At 41.6% G+C, this 26,744-nt stretch overlaps 1 protein-coding gene across 1 annotated transcript in view; it reads right to left on the bottom strand.

The window, feature by feature from the left end:
* LOC119653795 (rhotekin-like) overlaps positions 1-26,744 on the bottom strand; it is a 195,528-nt gene that overhangs the window by 93,804 nt on the left and 74,980 nt on the right. The window lies entirely within an intron of this gene.

The raw sequence follows: 26,744 nt of genomic DNA, 5'->3' as shown, positions 1-26,744 counted from the left end.
ACTGCAAGTTCATAAGGGATATATACATCACTTGGTGGCCACAGTGCCTACATTGACAACATGCCTACCAGAACTTTCAGATAATTCAAGTACTACATGAACTCACGTTAAACATTCAAAAGGTGATCTTCGCTTTAGGTGCATTCATAGACATTGAAGGCGCCTTCAATTATGGCTCATTCTTGGTGATTTGTGACGAAGCAAGACACCATGGAATCGATCCGCTGTTAATCACATTCTTTACGTGCTGGAGTGGAGAAAGATGCACAACCTGGTCGGACAGAGGTCTATTGAAGTAGGATGTCTTAGGGGATGCGCACAGGGAGAGAGTTCTCTCTCACCTTAGCAGGGCCGGAAATCCAGGTGATACAGACAGCCAGGATGAGCACATTTCGACTTCAAGTTAACGTGGAAGCACCATATCAAGGAACAATATCAGAAATCCTGCAGATTGCTCTGGTGCTGCAGGACTGTAGCAGGTAAGAGCTGGGGACTTTCACCAAAACGGATTCATTGGATGTATAGATCCATAATAAAATCCATTTTGATGTATGTATGCATCGTCTGGTGGCCGAGACTGAACTTTGCCAACAGCAGGATGCTGCTGACGCAGACTCAGAGGCTCGGTTGCCTAAGTACATATTACTGGAGCAATGAGTATTACGCCAACCGTAGCATTCGATACTGCTCTAAATCTTACCCCTATGAAAATGGCCCCTGTGATTTCCAGATTCGTCGTTAATAATCTTCACCGTCAGTCATAGAAGACGGATCGGGCACAGGGGTGTTCTTGGGAAACCTGATAGTGAAACTCGCCCGCCCTATCGAAAAAATGACGACTATATTCCAGTCGGAGATATATGCCATTTTATTGGTAGCAGAAGAATGCGACAAGAATAGAGGTCAAGCCAGTTGGTGTTGAATTGTCATCAGGTACTGCTGGAACTTGGCCAACTGAACAAAACATTTCTGATGTGGGTAGCAGGGCACGCAAACATGGCTGGTAATGAGGAAACCGATAGACTGGTTTTGGAACCACAATGGTGGGGCAGAACCAGCGTTTGGCATCCGGTCATCCACTGTCAAGTCCGTTCTGAAAAGGGAAATTGCACGGATTCACGAAGCCGAATGGAGAAATTTGAACTACTGCCGACAGGCGAACCACTAACCTAAACGAACTAACTAAGCTGACAAATTGGTGAGACGAACAGGAGTAACCGCGGGATGCCTCACGAAATAAAGGATATGAAGTGTGGGTGAGGCATGAGTGGAAAAAATCTGAACTTACAAATAGGTACATTATCTCCTTTAGCCATCAGTCGTGATGATGCGCAATCAGGGGCAAGCCAACCCTTACGGGCATTTTTGCCCACATGAAGATTTTCTACTCGCTCACTTTAAGTCAACTGTGATGCCTTCTTATGGGTTTGTATTGCTTAACTTCTTCCCAACCCTTGTACCAATTTGACTACGATGACCTGAGTGAGTTTATTCAAGTAATAAGAATTTATTCAAAAAGAGCAAGAGTAAGTAGATTTCATTTGTGCTTATATTCCCTTTTATTATTTATTATTACTTCTCATTAAAGATGTGGCCATCAGCGTCAAGTCTGCACGAAACACCCCAACAATACGCATTACGGAATGTGTGTGGTATCGCCCACATTTTCTCCAATTTACAACAATTCAACGGATTGCCTTGCGCTGCACTTGTCACCATTGGAAACAAGTGTGCTAACAAGTGAATGTTAATGCTAATCAAAAACTCACAAATTTACATGATTACGTTCCCTCCCCGGCGTGGGGCCCACACAAGGGAGTTAAAAAACGATTTGTTTAGGCGAATCGGAATTGGTTTTCAGTTGGCGCCTAATATTCGTTTTGGTTCTGGAGATTGAGATTTTTATCGTCAGCTTTAATTTCACTTGGCTCTGCAGTCTTGGTAGCTTCAATAGAAAAGGCGTCAATCTCAATTGGGGCCAATAAATGCAAGCGTTCTTCGATGTTTCACATGCTCCGTTAATTATTGGAGCCAAAAGAATCAAGGCCATGAGACCTGCTTATTGAGCGAAGCTTACGGTCCACAGATGGTTTGTGCATTGGCTAAGTCGCTTAGTCAATGTTCATTGGAGTAGTAGCGATCGCGTTCAGTCCTATGAGTGACAAACTTACCGAATCTCATTTGGAAAGTGACTTCGAAATCTCTCGTAAAGTTTATTAAACGTACCTGAAAGTGAAAAAGAAGATTGATTAAATTGTGAGTTGGATAGAAAATATCTAAATTTAAAAAATATTTTAAAAAAAAATCCAGCTGAGGGTGGGATTTCATTTAATTTTTATTGCAAAAAATCGAGCGATTTGTTATCGAAAAACAAAATAGCTATTTAGATGTACAAGTGCTTAGAGGCTAGTATAATGTATGCAGTGTTTAGATACACATATGTAAAAATATATATGATAATTATTATGTAGTGGCGAATTATAAGAAACGGAATTTTTATGAATAGCAAATGTAGTAACTTCAAACCAGTAAAAAAGAGACTAAAGACAATACGATCAAGAGAAACATTTTTGATTGTCTACTCAGTCAATTACTTCCCGCTAACGTAAAATGATGAATAGCGATTTGAGCTGATTTTTATCGCAACTGGAAAAGAGCAGTTGATTCATTGCTTTTGAACAAATTGAAAATTGCCCCAAGTGGCTTTGAGAATTGGTCAAGAAGGAGTTACTAGAGAGCAATAGAAAGATGCTTCGGGCGGACAGAAAATGATACAAATGGGACCCACGTTTACATTAATTTGATGACATTTTGTTGCTTGTTGTGCATTATGGATATCCGAGCCCTTGAAACGAGACTCAGAATACTTTTGTTAATAGTAGCAACATTTGCACCAAAATTTCCCGTTTTAATGTTAATAGTCCGGGCCCCAAGGTTTCTCAGGCGGCCTGGCTGTCAGAACTGTTGGGATCCCGCACGACTTGTAAAAGTAAAGCGGCCAAATGAATACCTCTTTGTGGTGTCATTGGGAAATGCTTTTTCACGTATCACGCTGATCATTGGCCTCATTGTGGAAGGCTGCGTTATGGCTATTCGGACTGATGATGTCCCTTTACTGCCTTTACCAGGCAAATTTTAAACAAAAGAAAAAAAAAACCGAACCGAATTTTCCTAATCTTGTTACATAATTGAACTGAACTTGGAAGTAAATTGAAATTTTGAATTTGTGTTCTGTTCTTTCCTTTAAGTTTACATATCCTTCTGGTTCCCTTGCAAAGGATGACGTTAGTTAACAGCTTGTGCAATTTTTATCTACATCAAACCCTGTAGTGATAAAGCACTTATACCTCTTGATCTAAACCTACCTATTGTGCTGATAATAGATACCATCCCCGCGGTTCTCAGTCATGTCGATGACGACTTTGAAAGCCCAATAGCCGACGATTTTCGACCTTTGAATCCGTGTTTGAGTCAGTTGGATCGTGAAATTCTTGCTATTGCTTGGTGTATCTAAATGTAGAGGAAGTCACGCAAAGAAAGAAACATAGAGGAGTTTGCTGAAACTGGGAAGATGACTTTGGAAATACGTCGGGTAAGCGCGTAGGCTACCAGAGCTAAAGAGGAAAGGCTTATGAGGAAATACGCAGATGTTGTGAAAGGCATACAATCTGCAATCTTCCTCTAAAACAACGTAAGTAAAGGGATGAAAAAGCAGCTGGAAAGATTCCTGGATCGGCTTTTCTTCTACAGGAATAAGAACAGCAACAGATGCCCTGCGAAAAGCAAAAGTAACCGGACTTCCACCTGACTCTATGCCTGCGTCCACACGTACTCGAGGAGGGCGATCAGACCCGAGTCTGCAAGGAACTCATCTGTAGTGGCTCTGCCACGAAGCCTCACCGGAGGTTATCTGGTACCATGGAACCGGGATGGCCCTCTGAGAGCATATGCTCCAGGAGAAATCCTGGCGGATGTGCTCTCGGCCCGGTTATTTGCGGTTGGCCTCCTAGTGGGAGTTTCATGGTGGTTGTGGTTATGCCTACATCGCGGGCAGAGCTCCTCGGAGTTCAAGCGTGGAGTTGCGCTGTACAACTCGCGTGCCGTACCCCTTAGTTGCGGCAGAGGTGTTAGATAGGCTTCGCATCCACTGGTATGAATGCTGAGTCTGCACTCAGTATAAACCAGGACCGCTGTGCTTGCATGGCGGGGCTATGATTGTAGTCCCAAAATCAATCCGTGTCCGAAGAGGACCGTGGGATTAAGCCTTCACGGCAGGTACTCACGTTAAACCCCCAGGACTTTCGTGACTCTATGCCTGGTGCTCTGATTTGGCGGGGAGGAAGACGGGGCGGCAATCCTGTCGGCTGAACCAAAACCAAGTGGCCGAGGAGAACCTCCACGTGATGGCACCGGGAAACGCTGTATCGCATTGGCTTGCCGGCCGTGATGCAGTAGGCGAATGCTCCAAGGCTTAATTAGGGCGATCAGACCCAAGTCTGCACGGGGACTCATCTCGGTTGTTTGCGGTTGGCCCCCTAGTGGGAGCTTCATGGGGGTTGTTGGTGATGCTCAAGCGAGAAGAGACCTTCGGGCCTCGGCGAGGTGTTGCGTTTCAACACGGGTGCCGTACTCCTTAGTTCGGTAGAGATTTAGGTAGGTTTTGCATCCATCAGTATGAATGCTAAGCCATGCACTTGCATAGACTGGTACCGTTGTTGGTTGTCACAGCGGGGCTCTGATTGTGGTCCTAAAATCAATCCGTGTCTTAAGAAGACCGTATGATTAAGTCTCCACGACAGGTACCTACGTTAAAACCCAAAGGACTTAACTGACTCTATGCCTCACCAGTCTGCCGGATCGAGTCGGATCGCGAGCGCCTCAATTCAACTTGAATAAAGTAGCAGGAGTAGTGTAGTGCGTGTAAAAATTTGTCACCCAGCAGATCCAAACTGAGGTCAAGAAAATTAACAAAATTCAACTAAACAACGAACACTGAAAAGACAGCCCTTAGCGGAGGGTCAATGAGCTAGCTCTGACGAAGGAGGAAAGCAAACGTTTAAGGGACCCAACCCTCAAACGATGTCGGCAACTACAACCAGAAATGATGCAGTTAGGTAATTCCCACCAAATCTTCACCAAAACCCATGAAGACTACTCTACGGCCAAGTAAATCGTGGTGGAGAACAGCACTAAGTTCTTCATTTACGCCCTTCCCTCCGAAAAACAATCAATCTTATCGCTGAAGAACTGAAAACGCAGGGAGCGTCCAGCGTTATCAGCCTTAAGTTCTTCGTCATGATCTGGGCAAAAACAATGAATCTTCAATTTGATCTCTGGTTAGTTACATTTGACTCGACATTCTTCGAAGAACATAGCAAAAATATTCAAGCCATTAAGCATAGCATTGTTCACTTCGAACAAATTAAAAGTGCCTGGGTCATCCGGCAACCAATTGCTACATAATCTACCACTGCGTTAAGCGTGACCTGGTTCATAGTACGGAGGAATCCTCAAACACAACATCCGTCCAGAATAATTCAACAAGCTCCATTAACGTATTTAATTCCAATTTCTTGGAATTCGCCAAGAAACAGCACGAATTCCAGCAGATGTTTGGTATCCTGATTTCCATCATTGGACGTTAGAATCATCTCAATAGAACATTAACTCCGGCCGAGCTCGCAGACACAAGTTTGAGTTATTTCTTGGCGAATACAAGCTCCACAACAAACCACAAAAATTCTCACTCCATCGGTGGTGGTATACCCATCCTTATAGCCGAGGAATTCCTGTCTTATCACCTACATCTACACTCGAAGTTGCCCTACTTTCCTTTGAAACTAAATCATTCACGATCTTTTTTGCTGCCGTTTATTGTCTTGACCCGTAACTCGATACCCACGATTTTCAACCGATTTCACTCCTTTTGCATCTTCCACCCAAGGTGTTAGTCTAGTACATAATAATACATAGGTGAAGACCTCAATGCCAGACACCAATCTTGGCTTGATGCATGGTCGTACCATCCAAGCATAAACCTGTAGACGTTAATTCAACCCTCTCCACCTCCATAAAGTTTGTTATTACTAATCATTAGCATTAACGTTACTGTTGACCTCATCCTAATATATGTACATTCTTGGCTGGAAACCGCCCCTGGCATCGGTGGTCATGATACTGCAATCCTCTACGTTAAACTTCCGGAAAAAGCCATCCGTTCCGAATCATCCTCATTTCCGGACTACTAGAAGGCTTACTAGAAACTCATTAGCCGGATACTTAACTCCAGCCTTGATCCACTGTCGTACAGAAGGTCGCGGTTCAAATCTCACTGGTGGCAGCGGAATTTGTATCGTGATTTGACGTCAGATACCAGTCGACTCAGCTGTGAATGAGTACCTGAATCAAATCAGGGTAATAATCTCGGGCGGTCGCAATGCTGACCACATTGCCTGCTACAGGGTACTGTAATCCTGTAGTGTACCGTTACGGTCTTGAATGAAGTGCTTTAACACACTTCAAGGCCCTGATCCAATTGGATTGCTGCGTCAACGATTATTATTATTATTATTATTGATCCATTCCTGCCCTATCTAACAGCATAGTATTTAACGACACCATCGACCGAACAGTTCGCCAGTACACTGAAGTAATTCAGGAAGTATGTAATGAGCTGATTTCAGCGCCTCTACTCAACTACCGTAACCCCATTTCGTTTCCCAATTATATCCTCAACGATATTAAATAAAAAGGACTCTTTGGTGGAGACTATTTAAAAATAAATACTCTCCGCAGTCCTCTTACCTCATTGAAGAAATCCAGAACCTTGACAGATCAATCTGCCGACGAATTTTAATCTTATATACCGATTTCCTCGACAAACTCCTCTCCAACATCGACTTTAATACCGTCACGTTTAGAAAAATCAGATAAACTTGCCCTCGCCTGGGTAAAACAACGCAACAAATCAACTCCCTACCTCAAAAGGCTAACATTTCCTCTAAGCACACCATTGTACTCTGCACATCGGCGACCAGGTTTTCGAAACCGAGGTTAGCGAACCAATTTTTCCACTGCAATCAATCTCATAATTCAACCGCACCCAATCCAAACAAAATCTGTTCATCCCTTCCCTCAATTACACCGTTTACAGGTTGCTAGTGCAATTCACTGTGAATGTAAAAGCTAATTAACAACCAGTGCTAGAACTAGGATGCACTTTCGGGTACCACTGCCATCTGGTCGGCTTTGTTTGGATGCGGTGTTTAGGGATGATGTTTTACAGCAACGCAGGCTTGAAGCACTGGAAGAGTCTGTCTTGGACACGGGGGAGGGATTCTGATTGGAGCTTTAATAGCAAGGCACTGGAATTTGGTATACCTCACACAAATTCCAAAAAGGAAACGAATCCCTTAAATATTCGTCGTTTTGGTGTACAGGGCTAGAAGGAAACACTCTGGACGTAGCTTTCCCATTCGAATCACTGGTGTCGACGATGGACGTGTGGTGAGTTCTAGAGGTCTTCTCGGCAAACGGCCATTAATACATTGCGTTCGAAGTAGTTGACGCAATTTCGTGGCGTGCACCAACCCGGTCCTCTCCCTACGGGTAGAATGCCACGAAGGTGAATATCGGGAAATTTATGTCAAGCTCTTGGAATAGGCAGAGTGGCACTGGAGGACGTTTCGCGAGAAGGAAGAGGTACATTTAACACTGTCGTAAATCCAATTAGCCGTAGAGGATATTCTCCGTTATTCGCTTGATTTCAAGGGGGTTAAAACCTTAGGAACAAATGCCTTTTCAGGTATCAAAACGCAATTGATGGGACCTGCAGCGATCAGGATTTTTGAGCTAAGAGAATAGCTGTTAACTGTACATTGCCAGTGAAAAAGAACATCTTCTTGGACATCACTATGGCGTCATGGTCTATGCGAAATCTTACACCATCACTTAAACTAACCTAATCATTGAGTTCTGTGTCGGATGTACTAGTTTCTCAATAATCCACTGAAAATCAAGAAACATTTTGTTTAAGATAAACGTAAAGGGTAAAGGGGAGTTTTCCTTCCCTGATATCACAATACAAAGCAACACAAAGCAATAATAAGCATCCCTGTGGAATGTAAATTGGGCGACGTAGCGGTCGCATTTCCCTGTAAACCTTTATACTATTATAAAGCCTTCAAATTATTATTAAATCTGCAAGAAGTCTAGGATTTTACTGGAATACTGAACTATGGAATTGAGCCCCCAACGGCCTCCAGGATTCCTCGAAACGCCTGCACCCCTGCTGTACTCTTCCGCCCCAAGGGCTCGACCTACTCGCCGGCCATCTTGGTGGAATCTGTTCTACTGTATGGCGTAGCCAGCAATGGATCTGCCGCCCTTCCTTATTGTGTAACCTATCCAATGCCGCTTCCGCCTCCCGATCATATCGTCGGCGGGTGCAATAGAATTATCTCAGACCAACGTATTCCGGTGATACGTTGCAGACAGGTGTTGAGGAAGCCTTTTGAGTGACAGTGGTGGTCATTTTCCATGTGTTTCTCCCATATAGCAACACAAAAAGAACACTAGGACAGAACAGTCTCAACTTGATCTTGGCGTTGAGATATGGCATTTCCAAGTTTTAGAGACCGCGAGGCTCGGTACTACCGTCGGTAGAAACCACGTTTCCTAGATATACAATTTGATCGACGGACTCCTCCAGGTTCTCTGAATAAGACAACATGAAAAACGTCACTGATAACAGGAAGAAATAATATCGATGTTAAGATGCAACTCTGCGCCACTATATGTCGCTCTGACAATAGTTACCACTTTCCCCGGAATGCCCCTCCTGCCCGAAGCATACTAGATACACTACCTGTTCACGCTGTCGAAAGTCTTCTCAAAATCAATGAAGAGCATGTGAAGTGGAACCTAAACTCTACCCACTGTTCCAGAATGATCTACAGGGTGTTGGTGTGGTCAATGCAGAAGGATTGAGAGTGGAAACCCGCCTGCTTTCTGTCGATCAAGCTTTCGAGATATTCCTTTATGCACTGCAGATATCCCTCCAATTCTAGCACTCAAAACGGGTGCCTTTCTTTGAAATCTTAACGATCATCTCGTCTTCCACTCTCTGGAAAAAGTCTCGGATTTCCTAAATTCGAGAATCTGCAGACATTGCAGGAGTAGTGGTGAATACCTCTGAAGGACGCGATGATTTCCCTTCTGTTTGAAGAAGCAGTTCGCATTTGCTCGTAACGGTGACTAGCCATTTTATCCACAAAAGGCGAAACTTCACCAGATGTGATACTATTGAGAACTTAGTGAAGTATTCCTTCTACTTCTTCACTAGACCACCGAAAGATGTCCGGCCATTTGCAAATTGTTTCAGATCGGTCTACGGTTTTACGTGGCCGAAATCATTGCTATCTGCGGCAGCTTCTGCTTGCAACAAATTCCCTTTTGTCACGGCTACTACTTTGAAATTCTTGGGGTTTCGCACAGTTTCCGAGTTCGAGCGCGTCATGCTCGCCATCACTCGCAGCGATCAATAGAGCATCTCTTGTTACGCACATCCAGAGAAAGAGGCAAGCTCTGCGCTCGAATAATGTGTCACCATTTATAAGAAGGTGGAAACTGCAGAAGTCCAGAAACTTTCTATTATTATCATTACGGTCGTCAAGCCCGTGTTACCCATCACATGTCCGGCCCGTGTTACCCATCACATGTCCGGGCAAGGCGTGCAAAGCACTAATCATGATCACAATGTCACCTTTAGGAAGCGACTACTGAACTTCGTGTAATTGGTCGTAGGAAGCCTTCTTCACCGGAGGCCTTCAGTTGCGTTGTAAAACTCGGGTGATCCATTAGTTACGGTACGGGTATTAGGTAGGCTTCTCATCCACTGGTATGAATGCTGAGTTTGTATAAACGAGTACCGCGGTACTAGTTATGGCGAAGCTCTGATTGTGGCCTCCAAATTCGTGTCCGAAGAGGACCGTGCGATTATGCCTATATGGCAGGTATTCACATGAAACTCCCAAAGCCTTCCCGAAGTCCCCGTTGTGTACAATTGCGTTGTAACCCGATATGGAAGGATGCGAAGTGCTGAAATCTGAGGATGTCATGATTGAAATCACAAAGAGGGGGGAAACAGAGGTGAGTAACGCCTGCCTTTATTATCTGAGCTTATTTGAACGTTATAGTAAACGGATCTGGTTCATACTTACAAAAGATTCACGCATTTTATTAGGTAAGGCTGAGCATAACGTTTCGAGAAATAAGCTAGACGGCTAGTTTTCCCACAATTTACACACTTCACAACTGCAGATTCGGTTTCGTTCAAGGCCTGTTCCCGAGAGCTAGAGCATTGCTAGATTTGTGTAGCCCAGCGCACATTCTCAGTTTCTCCTATTTTATTTCCTGGAGGAGACAGGCCTTAGGGTTGAAAGTGATCATTTCTTCCTGGAGGAGACAGGCCTTAGGGTTGAAAGTGATCATTTCTTCCACGGACCCATTCTCAGAAACTACCTAAACGAAAAATCTGAAAAAATCACGAAGTTGCCACTATATCGTCCCTAGGCTTCGAAATATCTTCCATATTGATATCTATTCAAATAAAGTTAATAATATATTATTACTATATTTTTTTTGACTGTAAAACCCTCCTTATGTCCATCCTACAATCATGGATGCAGCAACATACGTAATAAAATAAAGCACGATGCTACCAAGTTTGGGGAAAATCGCATTATTACCAACAAAGTTATAATAGGTCAAAGTTGTTATTTCTGTGCAAAGTCAAAACTTTGAATATCAGTGCCATGCGAAAGTGGATGTTCTCACATAATATATGCATATATTACGTGCTAATTACTAACGGGACAAATGTCCACTGAAATGTTTTTATAAAAGAAATACACAAAACCCTTGGCAATGGCAGAGGAAAGGCCACAGCTCACCGAAGAGCGAGTTCCTTTGTGGTTATTTCATGTGGTGCAACTCATGACTCCAGGGTGGTAGAAGCCCTTCTCATACACAAACTATGAACAGGAAAATAATCAGTGAAAGAGCCATCATCATCAACGGCGCAACAACCGGTGTCCGGTCAGCCCTGCCTTAGTAACGGACTGCAGACACCTCGATTTTGGCCGAGGTTTATTAACTCGATATATCTCTAAACGCTGTCTGGCGTCCTGACCTACCATCGCTCCATCTCAGGCACTTTGTTGATGTTGAATGGTCTCGAGAGTGATTTTGCTGCTTTTATCCGGCCTCGTACATTGGTCAGGGTCAGCCTAATCACATTTCTCTAGAACGCGCTAGCTACATGCATTTTAGTTCTTGGAATCGAATTTACGTTGAATGGAAATCTTAACTTTTTGCATTGTTCGCTAGATGAATGCAGCGATATTAGGAGAGGTTATGCCCGTTATTCGGCAGCTAACCATCCTAGATGCTTGCGAGTATTTCTACCTGTTATAGTCCAAGCTCTCTCTCTCTCTTTTAAGGTTTTTTGTGAAACAAAACCTTAAACCTTGTGTGAAACAAAACCTTATTAAAATCGATTCAATGTGTGTCTGACACACCCGATTTACTCGGAAACGGCTGAACCTATTGTCATGAAATTTGGTGAGAACATGTGGTCAGCGTGTCCTTTTACATTCCGATTTCTGTTCAAATAAAGGTAATAATAGCATGGTTCACGGTGGGTTACTTTGTTAAGTCTGTAATGATGGAAACATTATCATAGCGAAGCGTAACCAAGTCTCCATGGTCAATAGGTACACTATAACCAGTAAAAGGGGCACAATAGTTCTCCAAGGATGCGGTGGGACTTTCCCTTAACAGAATAATAATAACCAAGTCTGTAGTGTCTGGGCATTAGCAAGCGTTTAAAAGTGAAGGTCCGTTGAACAATTCTTTAATTCATCCGGTAAATTGCAGTCACATGAGAGCTCCTATAATGGATGGTCGCTGTTAAGAGAATACATAATACAGTGTATGTACACTGTTGTAAAGACCACACTATTTGCATGTCGACACTAACCGTAACTGCAAATCAAACCGATTTTACGATCAAACCTGCCAAATAAAAGAAAACATACCTTCGCATTACATAAATGTGTGGACAACTGTTTTATTACTGTTACCACTAGTATACTCGCATTTTTATTACGACTAGCTTAAAACTTTATAACAAGTCACACAAAATCATAACTTTGAAGACAATCGTTACATAGCAGAACCTGCTGAAAGCTTTTGTAACTGGGAACCTCATTTGGGTTTATGAAGTAATATTTCAGCTGACCCAAGTGACCCTGCGAGCAATTGCGAGTGCAACTAAATGGAACTTATGTGGGCAATAACTTTATGGGCCCCAAAAATTTCTCTAACTGAAAACTGTTTCCATGATTGGTGATTGATGTAGTGTGCAATTTCCTCCGATAAATTGATGGACGAAAGAAGGAATGATTATGGAAAACCGAAGTTAGAATTGATGAGAAATCAGGACCACATGTTTGATTAACAATTCATGAATAATTTGCACTTAATGCAACACATGAGCCGCAAAGCAAAAGAACTTCTTTGGTAAATGTTTTGTGGTTGCTTAAATGCCAGGCGAAACCGGCTTAACTTCATTTACGACTTGTAATTGTTTATGGGCTTTTCTTGCACAGTAACCTAAAGAGACCTGGCCAAGTGAGTTTTTCTAAATTTCTAGTCTTTAACTGTTAGTCTGTTGTTGCTTTCAACATTCTTTAGAACATGTGCTACCAACAAACAGCAACAGATCAGGTTTTCCTCTCCGTATTATTCGCGTGCAAGTTAATTAATTGTTCAGTTGGCATACAAGTCCCAAAGGGGTGCAGCATTAGTCCAACGCGGCGAGGAATGCGCCGGCAAAAGAAGTAAATAAACTTTTGCTTAAGTACCAATACTGGTTGTTTGTAAAGACTGATCAGAATCAGTGCTATGTTCACCTGACCTAGTTGTACAGAGCATGATAGACATTTCTTGAGCGATGAAAAACGTCTCAGCTAAGCTAGATATATTTGCGACCCTCGAAAGTCTGCATTAAGGATTAAAAACGTGTGTAATTGATTAAAGTCGGTTAACCCTTGTTACATTCAGTTTGCGTTCACTGGGTTTCCCTTCGTTCTCCTTTGAGGACCATTTATTGAAATTTCTTTTTTTGAGGTATACCAGAAGATTCCTGCTATCTGTCTGCTATTCTTGGTAAAGAGCCTCCCTGTCTAATCCTTAGGATGGCGTATATTGTAATTTCACCAAATATAGTCATGTTGGGTATCTAATGAAAGATCTAGTTAGTATTTTTTGACGCCAGTCTTAGTTTTGACATTTGTTGGAAAAGCGGTCGTAAGTGATGTTTTCGTTAACGGAACCATTCTCGGATGGATGCAAGTTCTACCTCTGCTTGCATCAATAATATCTTTGTGCCCATTTCAATAGCAAAAGGTAAAGGTCTGCAGGTGTTGGCTGTGAAGAGTGCCTATGAGAAGGTTGATTTGGCTACCCTTGGCAACAAAATGTCACATTTCCGCTTTCTTGGTGAAATTGTTTATGGTGTTAAGGATTATTGTGCAATCGACGCCTACAACTAGGGTTGGACAGCGTTCAAGTTAGAAATGGCATTCCCCAAGGATGCGTTTTAAGTCTGATGTTGTTTAAAGGGGGTCATCCCGTGTGAAGGCCGTTTTTTTGGCTTTTTTTGTGAAGAACTGGAGAAAGATACAAATACGAATACGAACCATAGATTTATTAATATCTTGACCGTGTATAATAATTTTTCCAGCCCGATCACAAAGTTCGTTGTTGAATTACAGAGCAATTTATACACCCATCTTCAAAAAAAAAGTGGTTTTCTGCTGCCACGCTAGAGGGCGCTGCGATCATCTTAAAGAAAAAAAAAAAGTAAACGGCATTTTAACGTACAGACTTAACTACAGTCCGTAAACTAGGATTATTAAAATATATCAAAAACTAAATTTTTGGTGCCTTATTAAACTTTTTTTTTCGAATTTTGATGTTTTTTACGGCTTCTTCAATAAATAAAAAAGAAAAACTACTGAATGAATCGCAATTATCCTAGTTTGCGGACCGTAGAAATATGTTCTGAATAAGTCGTGAAAATTTCAAAGAATTTGGTTGGATAGAGTTTGGGCTATGGCGGCAGCCGATTTTCAACATGCAGTTTCGAGAAAAACGCATTTAAAAAGTAGGATGCGATTTTTAGCCATAAAACCTTAACTGATCATTAATATGCTATACCTAGTCCATAAACCTTAGGTTTCTTGAAGAAACACATGTACGGCCTTGGCTTCAATTCTTATCGGTTTAAAAAAGTCATGACGGCGATCGACACAAATCTGGCATGTGACTTATCACCTGTTGAACACAATAATTTCCGAACGACTCCGAATATCAAAAAATCACTTTGCCCATATATTCTACACTATATCTAAATACAATTGATACCAAAAAAAAATTTCGATTCCTCGGATCCGACACACGAGATGATTCCCTTAATGGTCTATGCAACATCTCTGCATAATAAATGTTCTGATAGCATTGAAATCTTCCAATATGCGGACGATTTCCTCGCTTTGGCCACTGGAGATGATTGGATGTCGACTTTCAAATGCTTGCAAAGACAGATAAATGCATTTGTTGATGAATCCCGAAGATTGCACCTACCAATCAACATAACCAAATCCCAATCTATATCCTTCAAGAGAAACAGGGTAACAGGGGTAACAAAATTAATAATGTTACCTTTGACAATGTCAAATCCATTACCTTTTTAGGTAGGGAGATAACAAGGACGTGTTCGGTCAGAGACTACTTGAACTCGATTATTCCTAAAACCGTAAAGGCAGGCAAGTTGATTAATTTTTCAACTGGTTTTTCTTGAGGTGTTAGACCCCGTAAGGCCATCAATCTCAATAGATCTGTCGTAAGGCCCATTATAGAGTATGCCGCTACGTCCACTATGAATCCGCCAAAATACTTTGAGAACAAGCTCAACTCAATATCTGCTTGTACCCTGAGGAGATGCTTGGTGCTGACCTGAACCACCCCATGGCACCTGATTTTTACTTTGACTTAGGAGCAGCCTCTATGTTTCAGAAGGCCCCTCCCGGCAACCAAAGAACTTCTTAAATTAAAGGAAAGAAATCCCAAAACCTATCATTTGGTGGTTCAGAACCCGGATGCTGGAAATGGTCTTTCCTCAATCTAAAAGTTGTTCTGGAGTTCGTTTGACACTGTAATTCCCAATGTTATTCTCGCAACCTCTAATAAGATCCAGGTTATCCTGTCGCATGATTTATGTGGCACCTGTGCTAGAGTCCAGGTGGCGGCTGCGTGTTACAGGTCGGTGGAGGGTCTCAAATCAAGCGGTTTTCTGGTTCTGGCGTCTGATGCTGCATTCATACGTGGTGGGTGTGCCTATGCCGTAGTCGGTTCGGATGGGACGCAAGTGTCACTTTTTTCCATGGATGTCAGTTCTGTTTAAGCGACTGAACTTTTTGCTGTGCCATCAAGGTCGCTTTCAGGATGGGTAAGGAGAAGGATGCTATCATTACAGACTCTTTCCATGCTTGTAAATTACTCAACCAAACGACGCCATCGCATCATATAGTGGACAAAATACATGCCATTCTTTCCCCTTTTTAGGTCTTTAAAAGTTCTATGCTGCCCGGCGCATTAAATCAACTCGCCCATGCAGAGGACTGTAAGGCTCTGGGCTCTAGTCTCTGTAAATGTTCTAAAGGCAATTCAGAAATACTCCTATAGAGAATGGGAGAATAGATTTTCACGTTGCTTTACACATAATTAACGGGAGGCTACGCTTGCATCTTCCGAAGAAAAATTACTGAATCGTCTTCAAACCAATCACACATATAACAAAGTTTTTCTCAAAAGGTTTGGAAATATAGATTCTGACAAACGCAACACTTACATGGGTAGAGAAACTAACAAACACATAATCTTCGGGTGTAAGGATTATACCTGGATTCGGGTTAAGTGTAAATGGTATAATACTTTTTTAACCTTCAATAAATCTTTTTGAGTAGAGATTTTATTTTCTTTAAGGAGGCTAGAGTCAGATTATAATGCATATAGTTTTAATTTCTTCGCGGCACGGCATTTCCAGCCACCTCCGTTCTTGTTTCTAGCATTGATTTATTATGACCCTTCGACGCTCCAATGGTTCGCAATGGTTAGATGAGTCGCGGAGAAGTACCCGATACACACGGTGTCAGACACCTTTAAACTACCGAGTAGCTTCTATGTGTTCGTGCGTCAAGTTGTTTCCTGGTCGGTTCGGATGGAGGACGCAGACAACCTTTTACTTCACCGGACTTCAACCACCCTCGATACCCCAATGCATTCTGTTTTTCCAGGATCTCATTTGTTTTATTATCAACTCAATAACGACTAAACATTCATAACCTTAAAGCATTAATGACTAATATCTGTTAAACTTGCAACACGTGTCTAGTCTGTTCGGGCGTTCTTTGACACTTAATAAATTTGTGTGTCTAGCTTCCGGTTTGCCGACTTGTTTAAAGTTCTGCCCTTTTGCCGACCAACGTGGGGATTATGGAATCAATAAAACTTAATACACCTGTTTCTTTGCCTTATCCCCATTCTACTTTATAGAAAACTGAACTTCTTGTAGTACACCATAAACACACAATGCTTTGGTATTCTGAGGTGCTGGACAGACTTGACTATCACGGGAGTCGAGCGGAGGCATGTCTGGTTAGAAGCTAATTCTTTGAAGTATTTTCTAATAAGACCTGTAGATTGCAAACTTCATCTTTTAGAGAGCGAAGCCTATTCTACCAAGCAGATGAAAACATTTCGCCAGACAATCTGGGCTTGGAGTGAAAGGCATGCGTTTCCTCTGAAATAGAACAATCAATCCAAAAGTTTTGGCCTCCGAGGAAATTCGACTTCAGGTCCGAGGAAGTTTCCTGTTCTCCTCGCCCATCTCGGTAGGTCTGCCTCCAAACAATCTTTTTGATTTTAAATTCTTCTTTTTCGAGGTGTTGCACGATTTTCTTCTTCGGAACGTGATGAACCTCCGATTTATGTTTTCTATAATTAACAAATGTTGGTTTGTTACGGTTTATTACTCATGAAAACATGGTAGGTTTCTTACCCTAAGAAGGCAAATGGACTAGACGTTTAGTATCACTATACAGAATACTTATCACTTTCCCGGATTCCACAGTTTTCGTGAGAACATGGAATAGGCTTTATTAGAGTAATAGGTGGGCCCTCATGTAGTATATCAATCAGTTCTATCATATATTATTAATCATCGTTGGCGCGACAATTCAATTGGATCTGGGCTTTAAAGTATGAGATTATTATCCTCATTCACTTATTCACAGCTGATTCAACTGGTGTCTGACATCCAGATACAAATCCCTTTACCACCAGCAAAATTTGAATCGCGACCTTCCGCTACGACAGCCTCTAGAAACTAGGCCATCTAGAAACATTGTACTGCTACCTACATTAGTCGGTTTTCTAGCTCCTTGCCTATCCAGAAGATCAGGATGCTCCTTACTCATTTACGGAGAAGGCCATTCGGTATTTTTGCAGACGAGATGCATGCTGATATGGTTGTAAGGAATCACACAAACGTTAGTTCTAATGTAGTTGCCCAGGACCTTCAGAACTCTTTTTAGTACGAAGGAAGCAAATTGGAAGAAAACCTAGAATGACTTCTAAACATTTCTGAAGTAGTGCTGGGGAAATGCATCCGCCTTATTCGTCCGGCGAATATCAGTGGTTTCAGTTCGCGGGGCCCACTTTACTTTAGCCTCTGAGCATACCTTCTTCACTATTTTTAGTGTACTTTATTCCTCCCTCTATTTGAAGTTGGAGGGCTAAACAATAGAATATGAATATAGTCTTCTACTGTTGCATGTGATCCCTGGAAATGAGTGTTGAGAAGTTAGGCTCGGCCGTTTTTATTCTTGAAAACGTAGTCGAAGGAATTTCTCATATCACTTTCCGTCCGGTTATGTCCTCCATAAGGCCTGTACAAGGCAGTGGTCACAGGTTGTCAACATTTGCCCTGCATGTCGGGCTCTTGTACAAACCGAAAGTTGGCTTTTCTTAATACTCTGTAATAATCGTGTATAGGCTGCGGAGAATTCCTTCAATCATACCGGGCTCACTGACAGTACTTCACCGATAAATAATTTGTACGAAAGTTCAAATAACACGCAAACTTCTTTAATCACACTGGGCGTGGGACCGAATTCAAGAAGGATCAACCAAATTGTTTTCTGGCACTTATAAGTTGGGTGCCTTGGGCCATCTCCCAATACTTTAACTTATTTCACCCCATCCTCGCCACCTTGCTTCAGTTTGCTAGCAGACTGCTTTACGGGACCTTTTTGGGGCCAACGGTCCAACTCCAATTCATGGTACTTGATTTTCCAGTGTAAAAATAATGAACGTACAGTAGCATGGAAATTGGGAAATTTGTCTGGCAAAGTCGAGCTACACGTCCGTAGGTGCTCTGATGTGCTAATGGGCTTCATTCCTTATTTGAATATGAGAAGGATTAGGATCGTAGTGGTTGGTGGAATTAATGGGAAGTTCGGTTCGACGAATTCGAAAGCAGCGTTTTTATATTGCAATGGATATGGATCTAAAGTCCTGAAACCCCAGGAGTGGTATTGCGCGCAGTCACATATTTTCCCAAAAGCCCCAGAAGTACCTTAGCACTAAAAGAACCCTGAACCTAACGGCATATAGGTATTCAGCTTGAGATTCTCGAAGACACAGTTGTTTTCCTATTGGTTCAGCTATTGTTGCTTACCTGGAAGAGATTTGATAACATAGTATTTTCAAGGCTCGAAATTCTCATTTCTGTGTGGAACAATTAGCTGGATTACCAATAATTTTTATTTTCGTCGTGACATCTGCTGCCCTGAAGAATAAATGACAGAAAAAGGTAGGTAAAAACGAATAGAGGTTTCCTTTTGAGGTTGGTGGCAAATGGTGGGTCTTGTAGTTTTCCTAGTGGAAGAAATATTTGTGAGTGTCTGATATCGCTCATGTGTGGGTTCCATAGAATGAATATATTTCCTTGATAAGTTGTACACTGAATTGATATGAATTTGGCAGTTTTAAAATTTTACAGTCGATTTTCCTGGCCCAGCTGTTTTCATAGAAAAGCGTTAGTTGGGGGAGAGAGAGGGAGAGGCCAAAAAGTAAGCACAAGCAAGTCTTTGAAGTTAGTAATCAAAAGCAAGAAAAAATTTTCTGCTTCAAAATCGGTGGAAGTCAAATGGATTCGATCAGGTCAAACAAAATTTGGACTGAAAATTTGTTAAACTCAAAACAGCCCCGCAGGTTATTGGGATTCATTCTCATTTCTCCCATTTTTAAGGTTTTGTTGAAAAATCGGTTTACTGTCTGTTAACGATTACACCCAGTGGCATGAAATCCGGTAGAAAGGTTGGAACCCTCATACATGCGGTGAATTATATTGGTGCAAGTTGAATTCAAGGGTGGTCCCCGTACACCTAAAAGAAAGGTATTAGTTTTGACATTGGTTGCAAAATGGGGGAACACGGGGGTCTGAAAAGGGTCAGTTACCCCAAGAACCCCCCCCCAAACCACCTAAACGAAAAATCTGAAAAAAATATGATGGCATATGCAGATCATATTTAGGCCCGGAAATATTATCCGTTATGACATCTGTTCAAATAAAGTTACTGATAGTATATTCTATTTTAACAATTTACTGCGAATCCCCTTAAGTTCATCCTGCACTAATCTTTTAATACGAAGCAGCATGCTGGAAAGTTTGGTGGAAATTCTACTATTATTATAGAGTTATAGTAGATTAAATTTGCCTTTTTCACGTCAAATTCGACTCCCTAAGACATCAAATGGCAGTACAACATTGAATTGAATATTGGGTTTATTCAGCGCATATACGTTATGAGGGATATAAAGACGGATCCATCGTGTATCCACATATATTTATATAAACAAATGCAGAAAACTTTACATACCTGAAGCACTGAGTTTCCAGTTTCAGACTTGTTAAAATTTTGTGTATGTAAAACAAAACCTTATATTATTATTTGTTTGTCTGTCACACTCACTTTTCTTAGAAACGATCCCACCGATTGACACGAAATTGGGGTGCGGGGTGGGAAGATGGAAACTGCGAACACTCACACATGTAGTTAATTGAGTTTAAAGAAGGGGGAGGGATATACGTACATTAGGGGGGTTTGATTTTGTTTGCATCGAATACGGGATATTAAATAAAAGGTATCAATTAATTCTTTCTGTAGTCGATATTGGTTTTGATATAAGTTGTGAAGGAGGGAGAGCGCCGGGTGGGAATTAATCTCAGCTTCTTCAACGCGGAGATCAAGTTAAGAGTATTGTAAGGCTATCATGTTGCACCAGAAATATTATGCACCCAGGATAGCGATATGGAAAGAACCGTGAGATAGGCCCAAAGCGACCGAAGCAGCATTAGCGCGCGATTGGATGACTGATTGCCAAACCTTCTAACGGGCCACTCCATCTCGTGTCCAGTGTCTATATGAATCTTAATGCAGGACGAATATTGCCAGCATTCAAGGGGACTGCCAGCTTTCTTATGCTCTTTAATTAACCAGAAAGGGATAGAAGTAATCCTCGGTCGTATAGGGGCATATCTTTCTCTCCGGCCTTCCGTAAAGCTCTGCAGGGGACAATGGTCCAACGACAGGATGATACTTTACAAAAAATGGTTGTTCTTTCTCCACTCAAATAAGCCCTTGGAATATTTGTAGATTTCAAAAGCGTATTTGGCTACCTACGTAGGTCCTCTGTGTTGTCAAAACTTTGAATTAACTCTGTGGATGAGATGCTCTTTTGATAATTTTTTGTGTTTCCTAAATTTGGGAATTAGTTTTGTGAGAGTTACTTCTTTGGAAGAAAAGTATTCGCCCTAGGTGCCAATGAGCGTATGCCCTGGTGCATGTTGAACACATGCAGGCTTTTAGTTTGTGATCTGATAGAGTCGAGGTTCACTTTGAGTTGAAAAATTTGTGAAGCTCTGAAGAGAGTTGCGCTAAAAAATACAAGTCTGAAATACGTGAAAATCATTGAATAGAAAGAGGAATCAAAACAATCTATTCTGGTCACAGAAAGATCGACACACTGTCGCTTAGATGAAAATATCAGCAAATGCAACATTTTATTGCATAATTCAACAATTACGCAAATGAACATTAACAAGTGCATACGTATAATGTCATTTGGTGAATGCTAATTAGACCATTTCTTAATTACGAGACAATGAACCAGCCGTGTATACTGAGAGGCGTAATTGCTCCACACATTATACTACGATTTAGAATACCGTCCTTCCGTCAGAATAGCAAGCGAGACGATGAGCCAATAGAAATTTGTAGAGTATGTGGGCTTTCCAAGGAGGTCAAGCAATTAATGCAACATTTGAGAAGTACTGCAGGCTATTAGGTAGGTTTCATGTTATTTTATTTGTGAGAAACAGTGACAATGATCTGTGCTCATTTTAAATAGTTGGAATCAGTTGATTATAAAATTGCGGTTAATTTTGGTCTTGTTCGTTTTCTATTTAGGTGGCTTCAATTGCATTGTATTCTAATAATTATTCAAATGAGACGGGTTTTTACGAAATACTGAAGAATTTCTTTGGATTTGCCATGTTGTAATTATTTCTCTCGAAAAATCCCCCCAAAACTTTTTTGCTCGCCTTCACAAACATTCATAGTGAAGAGAGTCGTTACTTTGGTAACATTTGTCGTGGAATTTTAAACTTGCCTTAAATTTTTTAATGTTCGTGTTATCAACCTGTTGGCAATTTGCATTGTTATAGCTGAGTTTCGAGTAACCGCAGTTGACGCATAGCATGCAACAGGTTGGCAACAGGTCCCAAACATGAATGCCATCATTTTACCAGGTCGTATAGGGGATAATATTTTCGTAACGAGGACGATGCAGGGTCAGAATCTGGTCGACATTTAGGATGATTTGTCTCCGACTAATATTTACGAGCTGCGAAAGGAAGTTCTCTTCAAAATTCATCGTTCTGTAATCTTATCTTCGCCACTCCAATTATCCAGTCTCTTCCGAAAACCAGAGATATCTAATGTTACTATTCAATTTGAATTGAGGTATTTTTTCGTTGGCATTGTATAATATAACGATCCAGCTAGATGTGAGAGAATAGATCGATTGGTCACCAGACAGGCCATGAAAGATGTAGGACCACACTATCGGCGCAGACAGCAAATCGGTAGATAACTGCTCGAACTAAACATCCAGCATATAGTAGCGCCATTGAAAAAGGGGTATCAGAAGATGATTACCGAGTTGTCTATTTATATTAATAATTGATATGATTTCAAAAAGGCGAAGAGTTTGGTTTTCCCTACCTAGGTCGACATATGTTTTAAGCGTCATTGATGGTGTTATACCTCACTAGTAGTAGTATATGTTCCCCATGTAATATTTGTTAATTTCACAGAAATTAAGATTTGAAAAAGGTAGGATCAGAATGGGCCATCTAGTCTAAGGAAAATCAAAATTTACTTCTTTTATTGTATTGCGCAAGATCTTAAAGAGATTGCCTAGTAGTTTACAGCTAGCAAAAGTTGCAGCAGTGGATGTTAGCCTTTGGTATAACAGATTGTTCACAGAATGTGATACCGACATTATACGATAACTTTAAGTGCAGTAAGTTTATAGGAATTCGTTGATAATGTTAGGATTTGCACCGAACTTTCTAATCTAATGCTAATGAGGATTTCCAACGAATTTGCAAAATGTAATAATACACTATAATCACTTCTATTCGAGAAGACATTGAAAAGGAATGTGTTTCGAAGTCTAGATTTCATATAAAGACGTGCTTTTTCGAGCCCTACTACTGGTTTCGAAAAGTAATACCGATTTTCAATTTGAAATAATTAAGATTTGCTATTTCTATTCGCTAATGATATTTATTTATCTTGCTAATACTGATATTTCGGAGACCACTTGTTGCCTTCATCAGTGCTAACAAGTCTAGAAGTTTCCGAAATATCGATATTTGCAAGATAAATAAATATCACTAGTGAATAGTAATAAAACGAATAAACGCCACAAGACCTGACGACATCGTATCTGAGCTCTGGAAATCGAAGAGCTGTGGCTCAGTGGATTCTTTAATCGGGTTATTCAGGAAGGAAGAACACCATTTGATTGGCAAGAAAGTACCACTGTTCCTATATGGAAAAAGAAAGGTAGTCCAGCAGAATGTTCAAATTACCGTCCGATTCGGTTACTTGCTCATACCATGAAGATTTTTGAACGCATTCTTGACAACCGTATTCGCGAAATCGTTGAAATAACCGTGAATCAAGCCGGATTGGTCAAAAACTGTTAAACTACTGGCGCAATCATGGAGAAATACCTTGAGAAGCTTCGCCCTCTTTACATTGTATTTCTGGATCTAGAGAAGGCGTTTGACCGTGTGATACACGAACTCATCTGGTATGCTTAACGACAACACTTAGTGCCAGAGGAACTCGTGCGTTGGGTTCAATTGCTCTACCACGATCCGAAAAGTATAGTTCGAAGTATGGCGGGTGTATCAAAACCGCTTCGTGTCTCTATTGGTGTTCATCAAGGAAGCGCACCACATTCAACACTCCTCTTCGTTCTTGTTATGGGACCGTCACATGGGATATCTAACGTCCAGCGCCCTATACACTGTTTTATGCAGATGATGTTTTCCTAGCATCTGATAGCAAAAATAATTTAGAGCAACTTGTTCAAAAATGGAATGATCGCCTCATGCAGCACGGTCTCAGATTGAATCTAAACAACACTGTCAGCGGCAGTGATCTGCCCAGAACTGAGCGATTTAAATACTTCGGGTCAACGCTATCAGCGAGAACTGCGTTTTGAAATTGCTTCACGCATTAACGCAACCTGGATGAAGTGGCGTTCCACAACTGGTGTTCTTTGTGATCGACGTATCAATGAACGTCTTAAATCTAAGATTTACCGCAATGTCGTCCGTCCTGTCGCTCTCTATAGTTCTGAGTGTTGGCCAACTATAAAAGACAATGAACGGTGTCTTGTGGTAATGGAGACGAAGATTTTGCGTTGGACGTGACAGGTTTTGATCACATCCGAAATGAGGATATCCGCGATCATTATGGGGTTGCATCGATCGTAAAAAAATTGCGAGAAAGGCGTTTTCGATGGTATGGTCACGCAATTCGTGCTAACGAGAATTCACTTGCCAAGATTGGTCTGAACATCGAAGTCGATGGTAAACGACCAAAAGGCCGTCAGAAACAAGGGCGGCTTGATACGCTGGATGGGGATTTAAAAGCCTCGAGATTGCACCCAGATCAGGCATTGGATAGAGCCAAATGGCGAAACCGATCACGACGAGCCGACCAAGCTTGTGAACGGGACAAAGGCTGAAGAAAAAGAAGAAGAATTATTTCAAATAATTAAATTGCGCGGATACATCGACACAAACATTTTTTTTTGATTCGATACTATAAACATTTCAATCGAATTTCACATCAGACATCTTATTATTGATGCAACTGCGCTTGGTTTCGCATCGAACTGTTTTGACTCATCATTTCTGAGTTTTGCTGCAGTGTTGTGGATGCGACCAAACGTGTCTACCGATGACAAAGGAGGGACTTTTTGACCTGTCCAGTAACTTTTCTTTATCGGCACTATAATATCCCATATTGAAAAGTTGAGGAACAGTTTTTGTTAGCTGAAATGGGCCCTGTTGGCTAACAACAACCGTGCGCGGATTTCATCATCGTAGCTGTTATCGGTTGTAATTTTCGACCCTAGATAGGAGAAATTATCAACGGTCTCAAAGTTGTATTCTCCTATCCTTATTCTTCCAGTTTGACCAGTGCGTCAACACCGAAGACGAACCAACCAACAACGGTTGGTTCGTCGTCGGTGTTGACGTTGCCACCATATATTTTGTCTTGGCTTCATTGATGTGCAGCTGGATGAAGGCAGTTTGTACGTCTCGGGTGGTTCTTCCCATGATGTCGATATCGTCAGCATAGGCTAGTAGTTGAGTGGACTTAAAGAGGATCGTACCTCTTGCATTTACCTCGGCATCACGGATCACTTTCTCGAGGGCCAGGTTAAGGAAGACGCATGATAGGGCATCCCCTTGTCGTAGACCGTTGTTGATGTCGATTGGTTTTGAGAGTGATCCTGCTGCTTTTATCTGGCTTCGCACATCGGTCAGGGTCAGCCTAGTCAGTCTTATTAATTTCGTCGGGATACCGAATTCTCTCATGGCCGTGTACAGTTTTACCCTGGTTATGCTATCATAGGCGGCTTTAAATTCGATGAATAGATGGTGCAACTGTTGTCCATGTTTCAACAGTTTTTCCATCGCTTGTCGCAGAGAGAAAATCTGATCTGTTGCTAATTTGCCTGGAGTGAAGCCTCTTTCGTATGGGCCAATGATGTTCTGGGCGTATGGGGCTATCCGGCCTAGTAAGATAGCGGAGAATATCTTATAGATGGTACTCAGCAATGTAATACCTCTATAATTGCTGCACTGTGTGATATCTCCCTTTTTATGTATGAGACAGATAATGCCTCGTTGCCAATCGTCAGGCATTGATTCGCTATCCCATACCTTGAGCACAAGTTGATGAACCCCTTGGTGTAATCGGTCGCCTCCCTATTTAACCAATTCGGCTGTAATTCCATCGGCCTCAGGCGACTTATGAACTGTTTTTGGCCATCTTCAATATAATTAGTTTCAGGTCAGGTTAGCTCAAAATATCGTCACCGCAACTGATAGTGTAATAGTGAACTAAAGCTTTGCGCCACAATTTGCACCAATATCTTGGCCTACACGCCTACTTGGCCACCGAAGCTTCTAATGTTCTAATATTCGTAGAAAATTAACCAAGACCCTACTAAGAAAACCAATAACAAAGGGTGAAGAAGGATCAGTTTAATTAGTGAATTCGTTCAAGAACAGAAGGTGTTCGTCAATTTTAGAATCAGCCCAGTAAGATAAAAACAAAATGGTTGCATTGAAAGGTTAGCGTATATCTAAAAGGAGTAATCCGGCAATGCTCACAGAGAGCTGATCTGTAAGAATTATCGTTCATACAGGCTGGAGCAAAAACTGTTCAAACTTATAAAGCATAATGTCCATGAAGTCACAAAAACATGGTGAAAGACATTAGGGTCCTCTTTAATATTTCATAGGAGGAAGAAGCAGCTTTCAAAGATAAGTCAAAATTTGGCCCCCAAACTGTGTGTTTTTTAATAGGTCGTAGGAGGAAGAAAGAAATCCTAGGAAAAGGCTAGGCTAACTGAAATCAGTAGATCAGTAGATGGGTGAAAAATAAAGTGCAGAGGGTTTATTGAGAAAATGCCATCCTTAGTGAGACATCCGCTGTTGAAATTCTGGACACACTAAAGCAGAAAAGAGAACGATTGCGATGGTATGGCATAAGTCACTCCAGGCGGGTTCAGAGTGCAATGTACGCGAGGAACCAGTGGAGCTTTTTCAGATCACTCAACGAATCCCAACAGAGCGTCCAGACAGTGCAGTTTTCGGTAACAGAAGTGAAAGAATATTGGGGTGGACTTTGGGGGTTATCCGCCCAGTATACTGATCATGCTAAGTGGATTATCGC

The sequence above is a fragment of the Hermetia illucens genome, chromosome 4, assembly GCF_905115235.1.
Source record: "Hermetia illucens chromosome 4, iHerIll2.2.curated.20191125, whole genome shotgun sequence".
Taxonomy (NCBI): Eukaryota; Metazoa; Arthropoda; class Insecta; order Diptera; family Stratiomyidae; genus Hermetia; species Hermetia illucens.
Note: the sequence above shows the minus strand (reverse complement) of the source record. Positions and strands in the feature narration are given on the sequence as shown.